The 24,188-nt window shown below is 41.8% G+C and overlaps 1 protein-coding gene across 1 annotated transcript in view; it reads left to right on the top strand.

Moving 5' to 3' along the window:
• Positions 1-24,188, top strand: part of CNTN5 (contactin 5) — a 780,450-nt gene that overhangs the window by 488,151 nt on the left and 268,111 nt on the right. The gene's annotated exons all lie outside the window — the stretch shown is intronic.

The raw sequence follows: 24,188 nt of genomic DNA, 5'->3' as shown, positions 1-24,188 counted from the left end.
ACAATCACTTTAAGTTAGTAAATTAAATGAGCAAGGTGTGAATAAACAGAATGTTGAAAGTTCTAAGAAGCATATATACATCTTTAATACAATAAGTAATAATGTTTCTTTTCAAACTCATATATCCAGCTAATATTATAACTGGCTCTGACTATGAACACACAAAGCACTCCTGCTGAATCTCAAAGAGCTGACTGTATTTGAATTGGATGCTGTGGTGGTACTGAAAATACTTCCCCATTTCAATGCAGACTGATAAAATATGAAATAACAAAGTATTTTCCTGCAATATTTTTGTTCATAAAAAAAAAGCAACACATTTTTCTGAATTTATCAGTCTATTCAGCAAAGAGATATAGATTGTTCTTCTTTTATATAGATTTTTTTTTTTGTTAAGACTCTTTTCAAAAAGTCATCTAAATTATATATCTGTAGACTTGCAGTTTTACTTTATTGGCTTTCTTTTAAAGTATCTAAATGTGTATTATTATACACTTTTCACTGGTCTGTTTCTCAGCCAGCAGGGAGCAAAACAACCGTCGTGGGCGCTATTTCAAAATCTCTTTGTTTTTCAATTGCTGAAAGTAAAAGTAAAAAAAAAGAAAAAAAAGAAAAAAAAAAACAGTATAATTATGTTGAACTGTAAATTGTATTTTAAAATGGTTTATTTATAAATCATACAACAAAGAACTGTTTCCTCCTAAATTTAAAAATAAACTACTCATGATGTTATTTCTACCTGAGTAGAAAAAAATGCAAACACCTAGAGGTGACTGCACAAATTTGAGTTATATAATGTAGTCATTTATATACATACTTATGAGAAAGTTAAGCCCCATACTGACACTTCTCATACCCTTCTTTTGCTCTATGAGGGCAGCTATCTGTAAATGAACAAAGAGGTACTGGAGGCGGTGGAGCATAGGCCAAGACTTTACTTTTTTTTATCTTAGTCTGGAATTTTTATAAATGAGTATTCTTACTTTCACTAGGTATGCGCAGACCGAGCCTTCATTATTCTTCAGCATTAAAAACATAGAAACATTGAAGAGTGACATTAGAAAGAGACCAAGTGGTCGGTCGATCCTGCCGCCCTTTTTAGTTTTGTTTACTGTAGACCCATGATTCTTTGCATCCAGGCTTGACTTTTTCCCTGGCTACAGCCATACTTCTCAACTTTATTTTTTTTGTAGTGGAACCTTTTGACCGTTGCCTTCAATATTCTTCAGCATTAAAAACATAGAAACATTGAAGAGTGACATTAGAAAAAGACCAAGTGGTCGGTCGATCCTGCCACCCTTTTTAGTTTTGTTTACTGTAGACCCATGACTTTTTGCATTCAGGCTTGACTTTTTCCATGGCTACAACCATACTTCTCAACTTTATTTTTTTAGTAGTGAAACCTTTGGACAGTTCTCCTTAACTGATATAGTCTACTTTTGTAAATAAGTGGAATCAAGCAGTTTTTCCTTTTTAACAGTTTGAGAAGGTTCTAAATGTTTTAGAAACCTTTCCCCACTGATCCAGTACTTAAAGGCACATGGGCATGCATAGCAGCCTACTTGTTGCATTTAGCCTTGAAGATAGTTTTCAGCTGCAATGATAAGAAAAAAAAAAAAGAAGCAAAATGGAAATTTTTCAAAAATTTACAAATTTCTAACAGTGTATGTGGTTTTTGTTCAGTAGTCCATTTATTACAAAATGTAATGCTAAAAGCAAATGCAATTACTTTTGAATAATATTCAAATAGGCTCAGACTTTTGGTATGAAATTTCCTAATAATTTTCAAATAAATTTTCATTCAAAATTCCACTGTGTATAACCAGTATAAGTCTTCCAATTCTCACCACCTTTTTATATTTGTGGGACAGGAAGTGAAAGGAAATCTATAAACCTCAGCTGTCCTATAAAGTTTTAACTGAAGAGAAACTCTGGTATTTGTGACTACTTAAGGCATACAAGGTTAAATTTGGTCTGTATGAAAAGTTCAAATAGCAATCTAAGCTGCTAAAACAGAGAGATAAAGGCCTTAAACTGTTCATATGGTGAAATCTGTGACAACAATCCTGAGGTCTGATTTTAGCTCTTCTTTTAGAAAACATGACAGATTAATTTTCCCTTATGGAGCTCCCTCTTACCTTGGTCCCATACCAGCCATGTGGGCTGCCATGGCTATTGTTAGGCCCCCTTTTTTTTTATTTAACTGGTGCCATGCTAATCTACAGTGTACTAGCTCTTTAAGAATGCATATACATTGCAAAACTGGCAATAAGAAACATTAAACATACACCAAAATGCAATACCATTTCCCTGTGGGTTCAGTTAAACCAATCCAGTAGCCCCTCCCCTATGTGGTTTGTCACAGGGTCTTGTGACTTCCTCAGGGGGATTGTTTACTGTATAATTTATATGGTATACACTTGTGTAAAGGGCCAGTACACTGAAAGTTAATGTTGTGGTAGCATAAGAAGATTGAATTAATTGAAGCTCACAGGGAATTTTTATTGCATTTTGGTGGATGTTTATGTTTTTTTATTGGCTGTTTTGCAGTGTATATACATTGATAAAGAGCCAGTGCAATGTACTGCACCAATGTACTGCACCATTTAAAGAAAAGAAAAAAGTCTGTATATACGCTTATATCAAAGGGTGTAAGGTGCTTAGCAGCTATTGTATTAAATTTAATTTATTTTATTTCACATTTTGTTAACACATCATAGCAGCTCACAGGTAACACAATAATAATTATTGTTCCGACACTGTTTTGAAGAATAACAGTATGATTTAAAAGGTGCTGGTTTGTACAAACTCGATGTAGATGATGTCCCTGGTGATATCTATGTTTAGGATACAGAGATATAGGGCAGGCATGCTAACTACTTAGTGTTCTAAACTCATATTTACAATAGAGCTCAAGGGTAGGCCAAATAAAAGAGCATTACATTAGTTCAATCTAGATGACACAAAAGCTTGCTTAGACTTCTCTCAGCAGAAAAAGGAATCACAGGCCTTGGGAATATTACATAAATGATAAGGAGCCATTATTCAGACATTAGTAATGTGATTCTGAACTCCAAGAAGTTTCGGAAAGGACTCTGAAACTCCTAGCCTGTTTTTTTGGGAAAAGTTGAAATATGCTATATTATAGTTTTTGCTGTACTGCATTTCTGATAACTCCTCTGTGTTATACTTATTCAACTGCAAAAAAAACAGAGCATCATCAGCTGACTGATACTAACAGATGTTACACTTATTGATTGTACTAGCTGTGGGAAAGGATATATGAGTTAAATTATAAAAGACCGAAAACTGAGCCTTGGATTCCACAACTATAAGAAACACGAATAACCAATGCAACATGATATTTACAACTTAAATTTGACCCATCTTGGACTTTGCTAGAAAGGCTGACCCAGTTATGTGTCTGTTCAAGTAATATCTATCCAACTGTATCAAAGGAAGTACCGACATCTAAGAAAACCAGAAAGAAGAGCTACCTGGGAGTACAGCACGCTAACAACTGCAGTTTCAGTGATAAGATGCACTCAAAATTGATCGAAATTTATTGTTAGGGTTGTTTTTAAGATAACCACTTAACTTTTTTTTTTTTTAACAAACTGATCTTTGATTTCCACCAACAGCTCATGCTTTGTGCATATTCACACAGCTGAGTTCTTATTGATCCTATCTGCACATATATGAGGTTATGTGTAAAAGATGAACTAACCGCCGAGCATGATGGACGTCTGATTCCTCAGCTCCTGCACCGACCGGAATCTATAACGGAGACATCGCCGTTCAGACTGCCTCTACAAACCCCTAATCACACGGGGAGACTGCCGCTAGACCCAGCTATGTCCCAGGCAAACCGCAAACGAAAAGATTACCGGCCGCCGAAGAAACTGACTGATTACTTTAATCAGCCGCCGGACACTGAAATCCAAGATGGCGCCCGCGGCCCTGCTCGAGAATCATCTGCCTACACAGATCTCCCTGATGCAGACGAGCCTGTAATACCTACCCCACAGCATTCTCTTGAATCATCTACTCAGTATTCTCCCTCCTCGGCCAGCAATAGCCCAGCAAAGGTGCGGATGCGACTGGATTCTGCGGGGCCCAACTCTGAGGTAAGCCCTGCATCCCTCTCAATCTCACATCAGCCCTCAGCTATTGCGGCCTTCCCCACCTCTGACCAGCCTGTTCTGGACACTACCATGAAGGAGATGCTCATCTCCTTACAATCTTCCCTGCATAATGAGATAGCATCCATGTTTACTAAATTTTCCTCTCATGTGCTGCACTTAGGACAAAAACTCCAACGTGTTGAACATCATATGGGTGACCTGACTAATACTGTCAATGACCTTGTGGATGCCCAAGATCATACGCATGATGAACAACAATGGTTGAAATCCAAAATGGCGGACCTTGAAGACCGCTCTCGACGTAACAACGTCAAAATCAGGGGTATACCCGAATCGGTCTTGCCTCATGACCTCAAAACATACGCCAGAAAAATGATCTCCACTATATTGCCAGACCTGTCACCTATGGAGACCATAATTGATCGCATACATCGCATTCCCAAGCCGCCACACCTTGCAGCAACCATACCCAGGGATGTCTTAATGCGGGTCCATTTTTTCCACGCTAAAGATCAGCTACTGTTCAAGACCAGATACCTGAACAAGTTACCTGAACCGTTTACTGACTTGCAGCTATTTGCAGATCTATCTCAGCATACTAGACAACTGCGCAGACAACTAAATACCATTACTAAACCACTGTTTAACCACAAGATCCCCTACCAATGGGGATTTCCGACTAAACTCATCGTTACCAGAAATGGAATGAAACATATCATCACATCAGTCCCTGAGGGCATAAAGCTCCTACAACAATGGGAAATCATCCCGGAAGAGCCTGCCGCACTATCCAACACTCGCAGAGGACCTTCCCAACCCCTCTATGCTAAACAACCTCCTAATGCTCGCTGAAGTCACTCTCCAGGCGATGTTCATTCATTTTATGCTATGCTTACTCCGGTCGGTGCCCTGCTTGTGCAGTGTTCACCACAAACTTTTACCCCACTCAGTTGGCACAGCCTAGTGTTTTCAGGCTGTTCTAAGCTACAGTTCATACCGTTTCTTTTACTGTTCTGCTTACAGTTACCACAGTATTCTATTATAACCTCTTCTCTCCCCCCTTTCCTTCCCCGGTTTCCCTCCATCTTGAGAACTCTATCTGCAATACTTACAGGAACTCGCCTCCAGGAACCATTTGACACCGTACAGAGACTCTCACCTACCGTAAGTACCGACTACTACTACTACTGCACCTAACACCCACGTCTGCTATACAATATGCCAAAATTTCTCTCACTTAATACAAAAGGACTTAACCATCCAGCAAAAAGATCCTCCATGTGGAGGACTGCCACTCAATCCAAGTGTGACATCCTCTGTCTCCAATAGACACACTTTAAAAAGTCGGATGAGCCTCGCTGTTCTAACCGCCGATTCCCCCACATCTTTAAATCCTCGGGACCAGACAAACGCAATGGGGTTATGATAGCGATTAAAGACACCATTGCCTTCGCCCTACACAACAGCATAGCGGATGAGGATGGGAGGTATCTAGCACTTGACTGTACTCTTGAGAAAACCAGATACACCATTGTAAACGTCTACTCCCCCAATACTGGCCAAATCAAATTCCTATCTAGATTGATGAAAAAGCTCGAAAAATTTCGACAGGGTTGTTTCATTATTTGTGGAGACTTCAATGTGGTACCGGACAACTCGATAGATACTTCTTCACGCTCTTCCAGGCTAACTTCCCCAATGACTACCTTCATCAGAAACAATAACCTCTACGACATCTGGAGATGTCACCATACCACAGAAAGAGACTACTCTTTTTTTTCACATAGACATAACTGCTACACGAGAATTGACTATTTTCTTGTGAATAAATGGACACTAACCAGATCAACAGACTCGGGCATTGGTACGATAACCTGGTCCGACCACGCTCCAATAACTCTCACTGTTACGGATCATCCAAATTCCCCGTGCCACATGGTATGGAGAGTGAATGCAGACATCATCCATTCCCCAGAACATTCTTCTTATATACGCACTCATCTCGAAGAATTTTTTAAGTTAAATGCTGGCTCAGTCTCCAGTAATACTGTCCTCTGGAATGCGCATAAGGCATTCGTCAGAGGGATCATTATGCAGCTCTCTGCATGGGAGAAGAGGAGGAGATCATAGCGTCTAGACACCATTATAGCCAAGATACATGCACTTGACGTTCAAAACCAAACCAATCCAGATCCTAAACTAAAAGAACAGTTAGTTCTCCTCCGGCAGGAACTCAGAAATTTACTTCTAGAAACACACACTAAAACTCACACAAAATTCAAAGCACACTACTACACTACAGGCAACAAAGCAGGGAAGGCACTTGCGCTCAAAATCAAGGGTCGCTACATTAAATCCAGAATCCACCACCTCTTCCACCCCGACTCAAAACAGAAACTTTTTGATCCTCAAGCTATTGCCGATGCTTTTAGCCATTATTACCAAACACTGTACAATTTGAAAGATGACACCAACACAAACCAACCCTCCCTCACAGACATTAATACATTCCTACAAACAATTGACCTACCGACACTATCACAACAACATTTAACCGACCTGAATACACCCTTCACCCAGTTAGAGGTTCAAAACATCATATCAGCTTTACCTACCAATAAATCACCAGGGCCTGACGGCTTAACCAACGAATACTAAAAAAAAATGTCATAATGATGCTTACCAATCCCATGACTTCCCTGGCTTCTGTACAACATGTTCTAACCAACTTCGGTTCGGTTTCATACTATAAGGTCAATGAAACGAAATCTTATATTTTAGACCTAGGTCTTGACGCTATTACCAGCAATATTTTACGTAACCAATATGCATATCCCTGGGCCGACAATGGTATATCATATTTAGGCATCGTGCTCACCAAATCAGTATCCAGATTTTTCCAGTCCAACTATATAGCCACCAAACAAATGCTAATCAAAGAATTATCCAAACTGACCCAATTTGAATTCTCGTGGTCCGGTAGGCTAGCAGCCTTTAAAATGCTCCTACTACCCAAACTACTGTACACGTTTCACACCCTTCCCATCCCCTTAACCAAATCATATCTCAATTCTTTACAATCTATCCTTACAAACTACATATGACAAGGTAAAAAACCTAGAAGCAACCACTCTAAGCTCATCAAACATAAACATGCGGGGGGCATGGGATATACTGACATCCGAGATTATTACTTGGCCACCATCCTTTCCCAATTGAAAGAATGGACTAATCCCCCCCACACCACACTATGGGGTGATGTCGAAAATCATGCCACACCAGGTTCTGATCTTAAAAGTTGGCTCTGTAGCTCCTCAGCTTTTATGACGAATCTACGCCTATACTCACCCACCATACAGGCATCGATCTCTGCTTGGAAAATACTACACAACAGTAAGTGGATATCCTCTCCCATGAAAGACCTACAGATACCCCTACAAACTCTCCAAATTTTGTCCCCTGATCTGACCCTCCCTACATGGCTCACATCACACGCACTAACCACGACTGAACTTAGAGCCCTCACAGACCACAAAAAATTCTCCGAGATCCAGTCCACATACGGGGCTCCTACTTCAGCCTTCCTCACATACCACAGGATATGTTCCTGCCTGACCACACACACTCATATAGAAGGGGCACTGCCTACAAAATTATGGAACTTCTATTTCTTCCATAGCTCTACGGCTAAAGGCATCTCACTTATCTACCCATTACTACAGGAGAAAAACGTCTTCTGCAAATCCAAACCCTTCTTAGACTGGGAATCGGACACACACCTACAACTCTCTGATGCCCAATGGCAACAAGCGCTAAACTCTATTTATAAAGCTACACGGTGCACAGGTTTATGGGAACTAATGACCAAAATCACACTTCGATGGTACCTGACTCCACTCAGGCTAGCTAAATTCCATTCCACCACCACCCCATTATGCTGGCGTAATTGTAATCATACAGGGACTTTACTCCACATCCTATGGCAATGTCCTAAAGTACGACCCCTCTGGTCGGAAGTCACACAGCTCATTCATGAAGTAAGTCATACCACTCTTTCCTTGACACCGCAACTCGCTATACTCAACGTAATTCCAGACGATGTCCCTTACACATTTCATACAGTCCTTACTCATATCCTTTTGGCAACTAGACTGCTTCTAACTAGAAACTGGAAATCCCCAAACTTACCTACTATTCTTGACGTCACCACACTGGTCCATTCACACTACACCTATGAACTTCTAGGATCTAGAGGCCCAGCCTCATACATTAAAACTCAGACCAAATGGCTCCCATGGCACAGATGGTACAAATCTAAGATAGACTGATTTTCCACTTGATGACTTCTTTTTTCTTGCTATTATTCCTGTAATTGAAGGGTTACTTACCATACAACTTTGTTCTCCAGATCCTTAACCCCTTCCCACTCCACCCCCCCCCCCCCTTCTTACCCTATCTCCTCTCCAAATAACCTTTACTTCAATTATTACATGGCACATTACCAGATCACTTATCTCTGCTTCCTGTTTTCTGCCAATCATATATATATATATATATGTGTGTGTGCCGAGATTATTGTTACTACTGGCAATTTCTGTTATATTATATTAAGATGTAACCGATGGAATTGTATTTTCTACTATTGTCCATTGTGAAAGTCGATAAAAATCAATTTGAAAAAAAAAAAAAAAAAAAAAGATGAACTATGGGCAGGTTTGGAAACACTTATGCCCCGTACACACGGTTGGATTTTCCAACGGAAAACATTAGATGGGAGCTTTTTGTCGAAAATTCAGACCGTGTGTAGGCTCCATCGGACATTTTCCATCGGAATTTCCAACACACAAAGTTTGAGATCTGGATCTCAAATTTTCCGACAACAAAATCCATTGTCAGAAATTCCGATCGTGTGTACATAATTCTGACCCACAAAGTTTCACACATGCTCGGAATCAAGCAGAAGAGCCACACTGGCTATTGAACTTAATTTTTCTCAGCTTGTCATACGTTTTGTACGTCACCGTGATCTTGACGTTCGCAATTTCCGACCAACTTTGTGTAACCATGTGTATGCAAGACAAGTTTGAGCTAACATCCGTCGTACAAAATCCATGGATTTTGTTTTCAGAATGTCAGATCAATGTCCGATCATGTGTACAGGGCATAAGGCTGTCTTCATACCTATGCGCTGTGTTGCATTTTCCCACAAGATGCAGTAATGCATGCTACTCTGTACATAGTGTTGCAGTACCATTAATTCTGAGTGGCACCCTAAAGCAGTTTTTTTCAACCTTTTTTCAGTCAGGGCACCCTTTAAAATTATGGACAGTCTCAAGGCATCCCATTCTAATATGTAAAAAAACGATTCTAATAATTGTACATAATGCATCAACAGCCACACATGTAGGTTACCCAACAATAGAGGTGATGTATTCTTTCCAAAGCAAATACATTTTTGCACACTGGTATTGACTGGTATTCCAGTGTTTCTCTTCTTCCTCAGTTTCTCTTGATCGCTCAGCTAATCTGACCCCACTCTGATGGAGTGGATTAGGGGAGGGGCAAACAAGGATGTTGTGCAGGTAACTGACATGCTCCCTATCAACTGATGATGTTATTTGTTGTTAGGATGCTGGCGGCTCTAAGGTCATAATGGTGTACAATGAAAATTTGTGACTTTGCCAAGGCACCCCTGAAGACACCTGAAGGCACTCTGGTGGAATCAGGCTAAAGTATAAGTACAACAGGGTTTGATGGTCCTGCGTTGCATTAAAAATTAGCTGCGAGTCCGGGGGTGTTTTTTCATTGTGGTGCAATCATGCATTGTGTTTTCTGCAGGGCTCTGGCACTCTTTGCATCTCAGGTGGCCAAACCAATTTTGCTATTTATCATTTCTACATTACAGCCTAAAAGTGGAAACTAACCCAAAATGGATGTTCTGCTTGTCTGCGTCCTCCCACCCTCCACTTTAGGTTTTGTCACTTTATATATTTTGGAGGGGGGGGGGGACAGGTACCCGTTCCCACTTCCTACCAGATTGCTGTGGGGATTGGAGTGGAAGTTGCTCCCCTCCCCCCACAGCCTTCTAGGACACATTACAGGTGCCAGAAGACTGTGGGACCATTCACAAAGTGCAGTGTGGCTCTTCCATGCACAGTGGGAAGCCGGCTTCACAAATTAAACATGCCATTGCCATGAATCCAAAGAGCCAGCTTGGGTGATGACCACGCTGGATCTCTGGACAGGTAAATGTCCTATTATTAACACCCAAACACCCTTTGGTTAAGTTCAAACTAGCCCATTCTCTGAAAAGCCATTGCTATTTTTGTTTTGTTTATGAATGGAAATTCACATTGGGCCTCATGTACCACAAGTGCTAGCTCCCTTGCTTGGCTTGTATTTAGGGCACTGGCCCATTGACTTGAAAAGCTGAGGTTGATGGGTGGCACTGGCAACACTTATAAACAGCAAATGCACAATATTTTTGCCCAAAACATTACATTCACAGCATATGAACAGCCTCTAAAGTCCACAGTATTGTGGACTTTATTTGGGCAGTTGAGGAGGGGCAGTGAAACCACAGATCATACTCATGTTTTTACCGGCCCCCAGTTGCCCGTGTGAAAGAGGCCTTTGAGTGGAGATATTGTACTGGTGTGTGAGGCAGATAAATCTTTTACACATACTTTTTCCCTGCATGGATTGATATGGACAAATAAGTTAAGATATGATTTTTCAACACAGTTATTTGTGATGTATATGGTGTAATTGTGCTGCATTTTATAGGGGTGTATTGAATGGATTTTTTTTGCCAAAACCGAAAATGCAGGATGCACTTGGCCAAAAACCGAAAATGACAGTTTTAAAAAAAGTATATGTAGCGGCAGCTCCTGAAGAGCACCCACTATGCATTTTTCCAAAGTTAAAGTTTGCCTGAACTGCAGTTTGGTTTGGGTACAATTGTTTAAATTACACTTCAGCATCGATCTTACTGGACTGTGAGATGTTTAGCCTGGCCACAGGGGGCACTGTCTCTGCTGGCAGGCATGGAATCATGGTCTGGTTAGGTGCTTAAATTACTCTCTCTCTGAGCCCGCCCAGTGGGAGTGGCGCTCTCGTTGTGCTTTCTGGGAGAGGGTATTTAAGATGCGGACGTCACGTGGTTTGGGTTCCAGGCCAGAATGATGTACTGACTTCATGGTCCTGGTCTTCCTGATCAGCCCCCAGGAAGGCTATGGCCTGGGGTGTGGATCCACCCGACTTTAATGTCTCGGGGCTGGCTAGCCTGAAACTAAAAGAAGCATTCTGAGGTGGTTGGGTGCCGTCTCTGGTTCAGGAGAGACCCAGTGACTTCAAGCATTCCAGGGGAGGACTTTTCAGAAGAAGACCACGTATGGGTTGGCTTCTTATCAAGAGCCTGGAAGGGTTGAAGTAACCAAGAGAATCCGGTCTTGTGGATATCACCAAGCTGGCTGAAAGATCCAGGTATCCTACAAGTGTTTCAAGCTTCGTTTTCCTACGTGTTCTACAACAACGCCTGTGGCAGAAACATTAACTTCTATGTTCTACAACAACGTCTGTGGCAGAAACTTGTTCCTGAGTAAACACATTGTTGGCTGCTAGGCCTTGTGAGAGAGGGACTGTCCAACCTGAGTGATCATCCAGTTGCGAATGGCTATTCTCTGGATGCAGTCCAAGTAAGCAAGTTCTTCAACAAATTTTTCTTTGACACGAGAAGTACCTGAATTTCCTTTCAAACCCTCGGATCCCAATGGAAGAGACTGTTTCATTGTCTACGTTTTTGCAAATAAAATCCATTCAAGTGGATCTGTTATCAGTCTCTAAGTTACTGGGCCATCTACCACAGGAACCCCTAGACGTACAATGAGGAAAACAGGAGGTAACGGTAAGCCCAAAACTAACCAGCAGCTCCTTCGGGGGTTAGTGCCTCATATATATATTTTTTTATACGATTATGCTTTATTATATGACTTTTTAACTACCGTATTTATCGGCGTATAACACGCACCCCGAGTTTAGGAGGGAATTTTAAAGAAAAAAACTTTTAGGAAGGAAGTTTAAGAAAAAAACTTACATTTAAATGCCCATTAATGCAGCCTTGTCAGTCATTTGCAGCCTTCAATTTAGCCTTGTCAATCATTTGCAGCCTTCCATTGCAGCCTTGTCAATCATTTGCAGCCTTCCATTTAGCCTTGTCAGTCATTTGCAGCCTTGTCAGTGTCTTTGCCGGCTTGCCGTTTAACCACTTGCTTACTGGGCACTTAAACCCCCCTCAGTCCCAGACCAATTTTCAGCTTTCAGCGCTGATGCACTTTGAATGACAATTGCGCGGGCATACAACACTGTACCCAAATGAAATTTTTATCATTTTTTTCCCACAAATAGAGCTTTCTTTTGGTGGTATTTAGTTACAGCTCGGAGTTTTATTTTTTGCTAAACAAACAAAAAAAGATGCAAAAAAAATAAATAAATAAATCATGTTTGTTATAAAATTTTGCAAACGGGTAATTTTTCTCCTTCATTGAAGTGCGCTGATTAGGCGGCACTGATAGGCTGCATTGGTGGGCACTGATGGGCTGCATTGGTGGGCACTGATAGGCTGCATTGGTGGGCACTGATAGGCTGCACTGGTGGGCACTGATAGGCATAGTTAAGGCGGCACTAATAGGCACAGATAAGGCGGCACCGATGGGCACAGATAAGGCGGCACTGATGGGCAAAGATGGGCACAGATAAGATGGCACGGATGGGTGGCACGGATGGGTGGCACGGATGGGCACTGATAGGTACCACTGATAGATGGTACTGATGGGCACTGATAGGTGGCACTGATAGGTGGCTCTGATAGGTGGCACTGCTGGGCACTAATGGGCGGCACTGCTGGGCACTGATGGGCGGCACTGGGGTGCAGCACCTTTGAGGCAGATTGTGGGCACTGTGGGTGGCACTGTGGGTGGCACTGCTGGGTGGCACTGTGAGCACTGCTGGGTGGCACTGTGGGCACTGCTGGGTGGCACTATGGGCACTGCTGGGTGGCACTGACGGGGGGCACTTACTTTTTATTAGGGTGGCACTGCAGGGGGCAGGTGGGCACTGGCAGGGGGCAGGTGGGCGCTTGCATTGCTGGCCGTGATCGGGACTCATGTCCCGATCACGGCCGCCGGTGATCGGCTTTTTTTTTTCTCCTCGCGCTGTCAGCGCGAGGAGGAATACTAGCCGATTACCGGCTCCGTTATATCACCTGATCACCTGTCATTGGCTGACAGCTGATCACGTGATAAGGGGTCGGGATCGACCCCTTGCACGGATCGGTGATCAGGTGAGTCTCATGGACTCGTCGATCACAGAGCGTGCCGCGCGCGCCCCTCAGGGGGCGCGCAGGCCGCTCGTACACGGGACTACGTCAATAGCTGTAGTCCCGGAAAAGGAGATCCGCGCTGTAGCCGTCATTTGGCTATAGCGCGGATCTCAAGTGGTTAAAAATGGCGGCTTTCGGGTATTTTCGGCCGCACTCGGCCGTTCTCGGCTATTTTTGGCCACACTCGGCCGTTCTTGGCAGCTTTCAGCTTTCCGAAAATTGCTGAGAATGGCCGAGTGTGGCCGAAAATAGCCGAGAACAGCCGAGTGTGGATGAAAATAGCCGAAAGACGCCGAGAAAGGCAGAGAAGCAAAGAAACGGTGGGGGATCGGAATATAACATGCATCCACGATTTTCCTCTGATTTTAAGGGGAAAAGGGTGCGTGTTATGCTCCGATAAATACGGTACTTCAATACGGGACACTTGCCCAGACCAATTTTCAGCTTACAGTGCTCTTGTACTTTGAATGCCAATTACTCAGTCATGCAATACTGTACCCAAACAAAATTTGTATCAGTTTTTTTCACACAAAAAGAGCTTTCTTTTGGTGGTATTTAATCACCACTGGATTTTAGATTTTTTGCAATATAAGTGAAAATTTTGAAAGTTTGCAAATAAGTAATTTTTGTTCATAACTTTGGGACAAAATTTATTCTGCTACATATCTTTGATAAAAAAAATGACCCATATTAGTTAATATTATTTAGGCATGGTTCACATTTATGCATTTTTAAGTGCATTTTGAGTTTTTTAAGAAACAATACAGTCCCTTTAACATGGTTTCCTATGTATGTAGTTCATATCTGTGAATTTTATGGAAAGGGCCAGGGTTTTTATTCTGGTTTTTGGTTCCATAGACTTCAATGGTTTAAAGATGTGTATTGAAAACGCAAAATGCACTTGCAATATGCAAACTGCAACCTGCACAAGTGCGAATCAGGCCTAAGGCCTACACCTATGCATTTTTAGTGATTTTTGCATTTTGCAGATTTGCACTACAATCCATTCAACATGGTTTCCTATGGAACACGTTCTGTAGTGCAAATCTGCAAAATGCAAAAAGCACTAAAAATGCAAAGGTGTGAATCCGGCCTTATGCCCCATACACACCATCCGAAAATCGGATGACAGATCGTATGTTTTTTTTTTTTGCATGCTAGTTATATATTGAACCTGAGGAGTTTACTAGAGTTAAAAAAATTCTTGTATGACAGAATAAAAAATCATAAGTGATGTCATGTGTTTTCGGACAACAACTGGACTGATTAAACAAAAATTGTCTGATCTGGTATCGTACGAGAATCATTTTTGTGCTTGTCTGATCGGATAATATTCGGATTGTGTGTATGGGACATTAGTCTATGTGAAAGTTATAGAGTCTACAAGCTATGGTTCCAATCACTGAAAATTGATCACATCTGATCACACCTGATGCACCGAAGGACTATCACTTCTTGAGGCCCTGAAATATCAGGACAAGACAAATACCTCCCAAATGACCCCTTTTTGAAAAGTATACAGTCCAAGGTATTTAGTAAGAGGCATGGTGAGTTTTTTGAAGTTATAATTTTTCCCACAATTATTGGGAAAATTAAGTTTTTTTTGTTTGTTTTGTTTTTTACACAAAATTGTCATAATAACAAGTTATTTCTTATACACAGCATAGGCATACTTCCAATGACACCACCAATCACATTCTGCTACTCTTCCTGAGTATGGCAATACCACATGTGTGAGACTTTTCCACAGCATGGCCACATACAGAGGCCCAACATGGAGGGAGCACTGTCAGGCGTTCTAGGAGCATAAATTACACTTATCATCGCCTAATGACCTATCACATTTTTGAAGGTCCTGGAGCACCAGGACAGTGGAATTACCCACAAAATGACCCCATTTTGGAAAAAAAACACCCCAATGTATAGCCTATGAGGAATGGGCTGCAAACAGGTACTCGGGTACTCTGGTATTCTGCAGACAGGTACTCGGGTACTCTGATGAGCTGGAGACAGGTACTCAGGTCCTCGGGTAATCTGGTGGGATGTCAGGGGCACGCAAGAGTGGCAAGAATGAGGGAGAGAGTGCTTTTTAGCCGCATTGTTTGTTATCCAAATAAAGCCAACCGCCGGTTCTAAAAAAATAGTACCTGATACCTCACCCCGGTACAACCCTTTCAAGCTGAGGCCGCATATTTGTGTACAGTTGGCTGGAAGGAGTTAAATAAATAATAAACATTATACTTGCCTGCTCTGTTTAATGGCTTTGCACAGAGCAACCCTGATCCTCCTCTTCTGGGGTCCCCTGCCAGTGCTCCTGGCTCCACCTCTTCAACAATTAACTCCATAGGAAACAGCTTCGTATAGGGGCACTCGTATAGGCTTGATCCCAAGACGTGCTAACTGCATCTATAGACACAGACAGTATGGCTTGACTCCGCTCCCTGCTTCCTAGTCATACGATTTGATTGACAGCAGTAGGAGCCAATGGCTCCCACTGCTATCAATCTGCCCTGTGAGGTGGGAGAGAGTGGAAAAAGCCACTGCTCTTGGTCACAGCTCTGGATCGTTATTGGGCTCGGGTAAGTATGAGGGGTGCCTGGGGGGGATCCTGTAGCACATACGGTTTTTAACCGTAATGCAGAGAACGCCTTTAGAACCACTTTATTGAAGTTTATAGCCATATTTTACCTGGAGCTCTTGAAGGTATTTATTATTAAAGACTCAAAAGAGCAGCTTAAAGGTTTTAAAAGTGATATGGCATTTATAAGTACATTGAGGTCAATACCAGAAAGACAGACGTTTTGCTATCACAGGGCAGCATGGAAGAAGAGTAATACGGTGAGGACAAATACCCATTATATTTTCTGATGGCAGGAATTCTTTCAATGCTAACGCATTACATTTTTCTATGTGTTTAGAACTCTGATGAGATCCGATAAGAAGGATTAATCAATTTATCTATAGCAGAGAAAAAAGAAATTTGGGTTGTCTTGACTATCAATCAAGGTTGAGGAAAACGATTTCCTGGCAAGCTTCATTTCTCTATTAAACTTTTCCTAATTATTTTTATAGATAGTCTGATGAACTGCTAAGTTTGGCCACCTCCATTTGTTTTCTGCTTGTCTTCTGTCATTTTCAGTGTATTCCTCCCGTAGATTTTACCTTGGCCTAAGACATTCTTAGTTTTATGTGGCACAAATATTAGTGGTCAGTAAGTCTGAGTTGAAGTGTATGGTAGCCCTAACCTTGGGGAGATCATTTGTTTTGAGACAGAGCTTTCTTTTGGTGGTATTTAATCACCGCTGGTTTTTTTTATTTGTTTGCCTAAAAAAATTTAAATAAGATTGAAAATTTGGGGAAAAAAACAGTATTTCTTAATTTCTGTTATAAAATTTAGTAAATAAGTAATTTTTCTCCTTCACAATAGTGCGCTGATGAGGCTGCACTGACAGGCACTGATAGGCTGCACTAATGGGCACTGACGAGGAGGCACTAATAAGCAGCACTGATGGGAACTGATAGGCAGCACTGATTTGCAGCACTAATAGGTGGCAGATATGCAGCACTGATAGGTGGCACTGATGGGCACTAATAGGCGGCACGGATACTCAGCACTGATTGGTGGTACTAATGGGTGACACTCATGGGCATTGATGGGCGGCACTGATGAACAGGCACTGAAAGGCAGTACTGACTGGCATCACTGCTGGGCAGTGTTGGGGTTTCACTGATAATCAGTACCCCGATTTTCTGTGCAGACCTCTCCTGTGAGGAAATGGCGCTGACCGTTTCTCCTCTAATCGCACATTGTCAGCATGAGGAGAGGAATGCCGATAACCAGCGTTTCCCTGTTTGCATGTGATCAGCTGTGATTGAACACAGTTGATCACATGGGTAAAGAGCCTCCTCATTGGCTCTTTACCGGGATCTGTGATACGCCATGTCCCAGGGACAGAGCGCATCACTATTCGGCACGCTAGTGTTATGAGAGTGGGAAAACGTCCTATGATGTCGTCCCAGAACAAGAGAGGCGCCGCCTGTCATTTGATAATCTGGCGGGCGGGAGGCAGTTAAATTAAAACAGTATTAAATCCAAAACCACAAACGTAATAAATTGCAGTTCACCAGTCATTAGATGTGCTGCCTGCATTTCATTTCCTTTTTTTAAGCTTTTTTCCCTCTGTTCTCACCTGGTGATCTGACCAGTAACACACCTGTATTAGGCCGCATTCACACTACAGCTTTTGAATCGCGCCTAGGTGTGAATGACAAAACGCGGGACAGGCATTCACACCCTGGCTCTGTCAAATCCCGGGCAGATCCGAGACAAATCTGCCCACGATTCAAGAATGTTGTAGTGTGAATGCAGCCTTATACCCTGTACACACAGTTGGATTTTCCGACGGAAAATGTGCGATCAGATTTTCCGATGGAAATTGTGCGATCGGATTTTCTGACAGAAAATGTGCGATCGGATTTTCTGACAGAAAATGTGCGATCGGATTGTGTTGCTGGAAATTCTGATTGTGTTTGGGCTCCATCTGACTTTTTCTGTCGGAATTTCCGACGCACAAAGTTTGAGATCTGGATCTAAAATTTTCCGACAACAAAATCCGATCGTTTAAATTCCAATCATATTACCAGACAAAAGCTATTGGCTACTGGCCTCTTTATAGTCCCATCGTACGTGTTGTACGGCACCTCATTCTGAACGATCGGATTTTTCCACAACTTTGTGTGACCGTGTGTATGCAAGACAAGTTTGGGCCAAAATCTGTCAGAAAAAATCCGACAGATTTTGTCGTCGGAATGTCTGACCGTGTGTACATGGCATAAGTGTGCCCTCCCCACTCTTGATGAAGGAGCACAGGGGGCACCTTTGGACAGCAGCATTGTTAATCTGGGGAAAGGAGGGTTGGATGTACTAGCAGATTTAGATAAACTAACAAATTGAAGCTAAACTCCAGCTAAACATTTATATAAGCAGCTAGAGGAACAGTTGTTTCCTTTTGAAATAAAGGTTTTACATAAATAAATAAACACAGGACAATGTAAACACCCAAGACAGTGGCAAATATCAGACTTACTGGCTGGATCACCAGACAAAAATAGAAGAAATAAAGCCTAAAAAAGAAAACAAATGCAGCCACCCCATCTAAGCCCTTGTACACACGGTCGGAGAATCTGTCGGAATGCGTCTTATCGGACCGTGTCGTCAGATAATCCGACTGTGTGTGGTATGCATCGGACTGATTCCGTCCGAATCTCCGACCGACCCAATTTTCCAACATGTTGGAAATATTTCCCGACCAACTGGGCCGGACTGACCTAATCCGATCATGTGTAGAGCATTTTGATCGGACCAAGTGCCACGCATGTTCAGATCAAATTCCTACATCAAAGCTATTGGCTACTAGCCTGAACGTAGTCCCATCATAACGAAATTACGTCATCACGTTCTGAAAGATCGGATTTTTCGCCAACTTGGCCCAACTGTGTGTATGCAACAGTTTCGGACACAATCCGTCGGACTAAATCCAACAGGCAAAATCCGACGGATTTGGTTGGCAAAATCTCCGACCGTGTGTACAGGGGCTAAGAATTGGTGGGCTGCAATAATAAATATAATAATAAATGCTTGCTTTTGGGTTTAATACTACTTTAATTTTTTCATATAAAACACCTTCTTATGGCACAGTAGATACAGGACACTGTGTCGGAAATTTCTTTCCTAAATCAAAATCTATAGCCAGCAGTTTGGCTAAATACTTTTTCAGGACCCGGAATGTCACTCAGTCAACCTCACCTTGCTCCCATATTACCAATTTTTCATTCCCTACGCTGGCTGCCCATAAATTGGAGTATTGATCTTCACACAGAGCTATTAGTTTTCGAATGGCTAAATAATAGACATATGCACTGACAAAAAATTAGTTTGTTTTCTTTTTATTAGTTTTTTTGCTTTTTTCAGAAATTCAGAAATTTGAAAATTCTGAAATTCGGAAAACTGAAAATTCTGATATTTCACACTTCTGAATTTCGAATTTTTGGATTTCTGAATTAACGAATTTTCGAATTTCAGCTTAAAAAATGTTGAAAATCCGAAAATCTGAAAAAAAAGAAAATCAGTAAAATTTGAAATAATAACTAACTATTAAATTATAGGTATTGGAATTTCCTTTACATTTGAGAACGTAACGAATACAAATTTATCTGAAGTTACGATTATCCGAACTAACGAATGCTGCATCTAAACAAATGGAATGTAACAAATTAATAATAAATAACAATAATAAAAAGTTTTTTTATTGTTATTTATTATTGTTAGAGCGTTATGTTCCATTTGTTTAGATACGGCATTCGTTATTTCAGATAATTCATAACTTCGACATTGTGTGTATAAGGCAGCACTGTGATCCAGGGGGAGGGAGGCAGAGAGCCAAAACGATGTGTGTATAAGGCTGCAGTGTGATCCAGGGGGAGGGGGCAGAGGACCGGAGCATTGTGTGCATAAGGCAGCAGAGTGATCCAGGGGGAGGGGGCAGAGAGCCAGAGCATTGCATGTATAAGGCAGCAATGTGATCCAGGGGAGGGAAGCTGAGAGCCGAAACTATGTGTGTATAAGGCAGCAGTGTGATCCAGGGGGAGGGGGGCAGAGAGCCGGATCATTGCATGAATGAGGCAGCACTTTGATCCAGGGGGAGGGAGGCAGAGAGCCGAAATTATGTGTGTATAAGGCAGCAGTGTGATCCGGGGGGGGGGGGCAGAGGGCCAGAGCATTGTGTGTATAAGGCAGCAGTGTGATCCAGGGGGAGGGGGCAGAGAACTGGAACATTGTGTGTATAAGGCAGCAATGTAATCCAGGGGGAGGGGGCAGAGAACTGTAACATTGTGTGTATAAGGCAGCAATGTGATCCAGGGGGAGGGGGCAGAGAACTGTAACATTGTGTGTATAAGGCAGCAATGTGATCCAGGGGGAGGGGGCAGAGAACTGGAACATTGTGTGTATAAGGCAGCAATGTGATCCAGAGGGAGGGGGCAGAGACCCGGAGCATTGTGTGCATAAGGAAGCAGTGTGATTCAGGGGGAGGGGGCAGAGAGCCGGAGCATTGTGTGTATAAGGCAGCATTTTTATCCGGGGGGGTGGGCAGACAACCAGAGCATTGTGTGTATAAGGCAGCATTTTAATCCGGGGGGGTGGGCAGACAACCAGAGCATTGTGTGTATAAGGCAGTAGTTTGATCCAGTGGGAGGAGGGCAGAGAGACGGAGTATTGTGTGTATAAGGCAGCAGTGTGATCCAGGGGGAGGGGGGAAGAGAGTTGGAGCATTGTGTGTATAAGGCAGTAGTTTGATCCAGGGGGAAAGGGGCATAGAGCCCGAGCTTTGTGTATAAGACATGTAAAATTCATGTCAGTGGTCTGTGGGATTCAAAATTGTAAGTTTAGTGGTCCGTGAAGTCTGAAAGGTTGGTGACCACTGCGATAGATGAATAGCTCTGCATTTTTTTAGATATACATCACTATGTCAAAACATATTTTTTTTTTATTTGAAAATCACCCTTAACATTGCATGTATGTGGTCAGTTTTCTGCGAGGATGTAACATTGTCGGTTCCTTGGTGATTGATATAAAACCCACAGCTAGTGAGCTATAATCTCTATGTTACAAGCATGGCATTTATTTACAGGAAAAAGCCATCATTTTCAACAATTGCTTTTTAAAATTGAAGTAAAAGAGATAATTGTACACCAGCCTAGCTCCAGTTGCAAAATAGCTGACGTTATAGCAAAAAACATGAACAGCATCATTAATAAATACTAAAGGCTAAAGTCATATCACACTCCATTGTAGAGTTTGGCTAGTGCTTGCCATGTCTGGTCCATAGGGGTGAGGTTAGGCATTTACCGGCTATAAGTTGTGTCTGCTAATCAGAGATTTAAGGCTAAATACACAGATGAAATACATATATAAAAGTTGTTTTACTTGCCAAAGAATTTGTATTTCTGTCCATGCAGTCCTAAGATTTTACACAGCTCTGCCATGTGCCACATCCATGTCTGGCAGGGCAAGAGACCGTGTTTTCTGTAGTTCATTATCACTTACAGGTCTCCTCCCTGCTCATCTCTCTGTCACTATCATTGTACTTCTTGCACTGCAGCACAACTGACTGGTTCCATGTCCTGCTTTTCCATACCACTCTCTGAGCTCTGCTGCAAAGAAATGGAAACATGCTGATAGATGTCAAATGCAGGTAACTACTGCTTGCATAAAAAAAAAAAAAAAAAAAAAAAAAACAATTATAACCCATTTTAGTACATTGTTGCATTTTAATGCACGTGTTGTAATGTGCTATAATGCATTTCTACAACGTCTCGATCTTATCTCAGTGCTGCAGTGCATTGGGTTTTGAAAAATATGCCCTGGCCTACTTTTTCTGTGTTTTTGTGCATTGGGAGGCAAATGTAATTGGCAACAGGTATTATAAAGTCTTGGTCAAAGGCTGTTAACCCTAACCCTATTTTGGAGTTAGGAAAAGGCAGTGTCACCGATCCAGGAGGATCGTCTGATAGCAAGGCTCTTCACCCAGTTGAAGAAACCACAGGTGCCAACAATGCATATAGCAATGAATGAAAAGTGGTTCTGGACAGCCCCACTTCCGAAAAAAAAGCCTCTTATTTAAAAAAAACACAAAATCCAAAATTGCATGTCACAGCAGAACAGGAATCTAACGTGTTTCACACTAGACACAGTGCTTAATCATAAATAGTTATGATTAAGCACTGTCTTGTGTGAAGCGTGTTAGGTTTTCTGTTCTGCTGTGACATGCAATTTTGGATTTTGTGTTTTTTTGAATAAAAGGCTTTTTTTTGTAAGTGCGGCTGTCCAGAACCACTTTTCATTCATTCCTATTTTGGAGTTGCCCTGACCCAGTCATCTAGTCTTTACAATGTGTCCCTCGTCAAAGTCATTCAAATCCTTACGCTTGTTGCCCACTTTTTCTATTTTCAATATATCAACGTAAAAGACATGCTTGCTTGTAGTCTAATATAGCTCACCCATTTTCAGGTGCCTTTGCCACAAGATAGTCAATGTTATTCACTTTACCTGTCAGTGACCATATTGTTATGGCTGAACGGTGTTTATCCTTTGTGGCTTTTGGAATATCTTAATGTTTTTTGTGCCCAGACTTCAGCCCCCGGAAGATTTGGCCGCTCAATGACCAGAGCATTTTTTGCTATACAACACTGCAACGCTTTAACTGACAATTGCGTGATCGTGCGACGTTTCACCCAAACAAAATTGACGTCCTTCTTTTGGTGGTATTTGATCTTCTCTGTGATTTTTATTTTTTGCACTATAAAGAAAAAAGAGTGACAATTGTGAAAAAAACCTACAATATTTTGTACTTTTTGCTATAATACATATCCCCAATAATAAAAAAAAAGGGAATTCTTTTCTCAGTTTAGGCCGATATGTATTCTTCTACATATTTTTGGTAATAAAAACCGCAATAAGAGCATATTGATTGGTTTGCACAAAAGTTATACAAAATAGGGGATAGATTTATAGCATTTTTATTTATTTATTTATTTATTTACTAGTAATGACGGCGATCTGTGATTTTTATAATGACTGTGACATTATGGCAGACACAGCGGACACTTTTGACACATTTTTGGGACGATTAACAATTATACAGCGATCAGTGCTATAAAAATGCACTGATTACTGTATAAATGTCACTGGCAGGGAAGGAGTTAACACTAGGGGCGATCAAGGGGTTAACTGTGTTCCCTGACTGTGTGTTCTAACTGTAGGGGGAAGGGACTGACTATAGGAGATGACAGATCGTGGTTCCTAGCTATTAGGAACTCACGATCTGCATCTCAGAACAGAACAGGGATGTGTGTGTGTGTTTACACACACACATCTCTGTTCTGCCTCTTGTGCCCACGATGGATCGTGGCCGGCGGTCATCGCGACCACCGGTCATGAACATTGGCACCCCCTCAGTGCAGCGGGTGCTATTCCGCTTAAAGGAGCCGACGTATAGCTACAACGGCTGGCAGGATCGTGCCGACCTGCCGCTGTATAATAACGGCAGCTGGTCGGCAAGTGGTTAACATCATCTTGGTGTTGTACCTTCTAGTGTGTGCTTGTTGGTAATGTAGGTTTGTAGTGCTACAATGAGGGAAACAAGTATTTAATACCCTGCTGATTTTGTACGTTTTCCCACTGAAGTAATCAGTTTATCATTTTGATAGTAGGTTTATTTTAACAGTGAAAGACAGACTATCAACAAAAATATCCAAAAAAATGCATTTAAAAAAAGTTATACATTGATTTTCATTTTAATGAGTGAAATTACGTGACGGCAAAATCCTTGTTATCAATCACAGAGGTGAGACGTTTCTTGTAGTTGGCCACCAGTTTTGTACACATCTCAGGAGGGATTTTGCCCCACTCCTCTTTTGCAGATCCTCTTCAAGTTATTAAGGTTTTGAGGCTGACGTTTGGTAACTCAATACTTCAGCTCCCTCCACATATTTTTTAGAAGATTAAGATTTGTATGAGATTAAGATCTGGAGACTGACTAAGCCATTCCAGTGAGTCTTCTTGAGCCACTCCTTTGTTGTCTTGGCTTGTGTTTTGGGTCATTGTC

Source organism: Lithobates pipiens, unplaced genomic scaffold (genome assembly GCF_037356315.1).
Source record: "Lithobates pipiens isolate NorthernLeopardFrog02 unplaced genomic scaffold, aLitPip1_a1.2 Scaffold_16, whole genome shotgun sequence".
Lineage (NCBI taxonomy): Eukaryota > Metazoa > Chordata > Amphibia > Anura > Ranidae > Lithobates > Lithobates pipiens.
The sequence above is the reverse complement of the archived record's forward strand: the minus strand, read 5'-3'. Positions and strand labels throughout refer to the sequence as shown.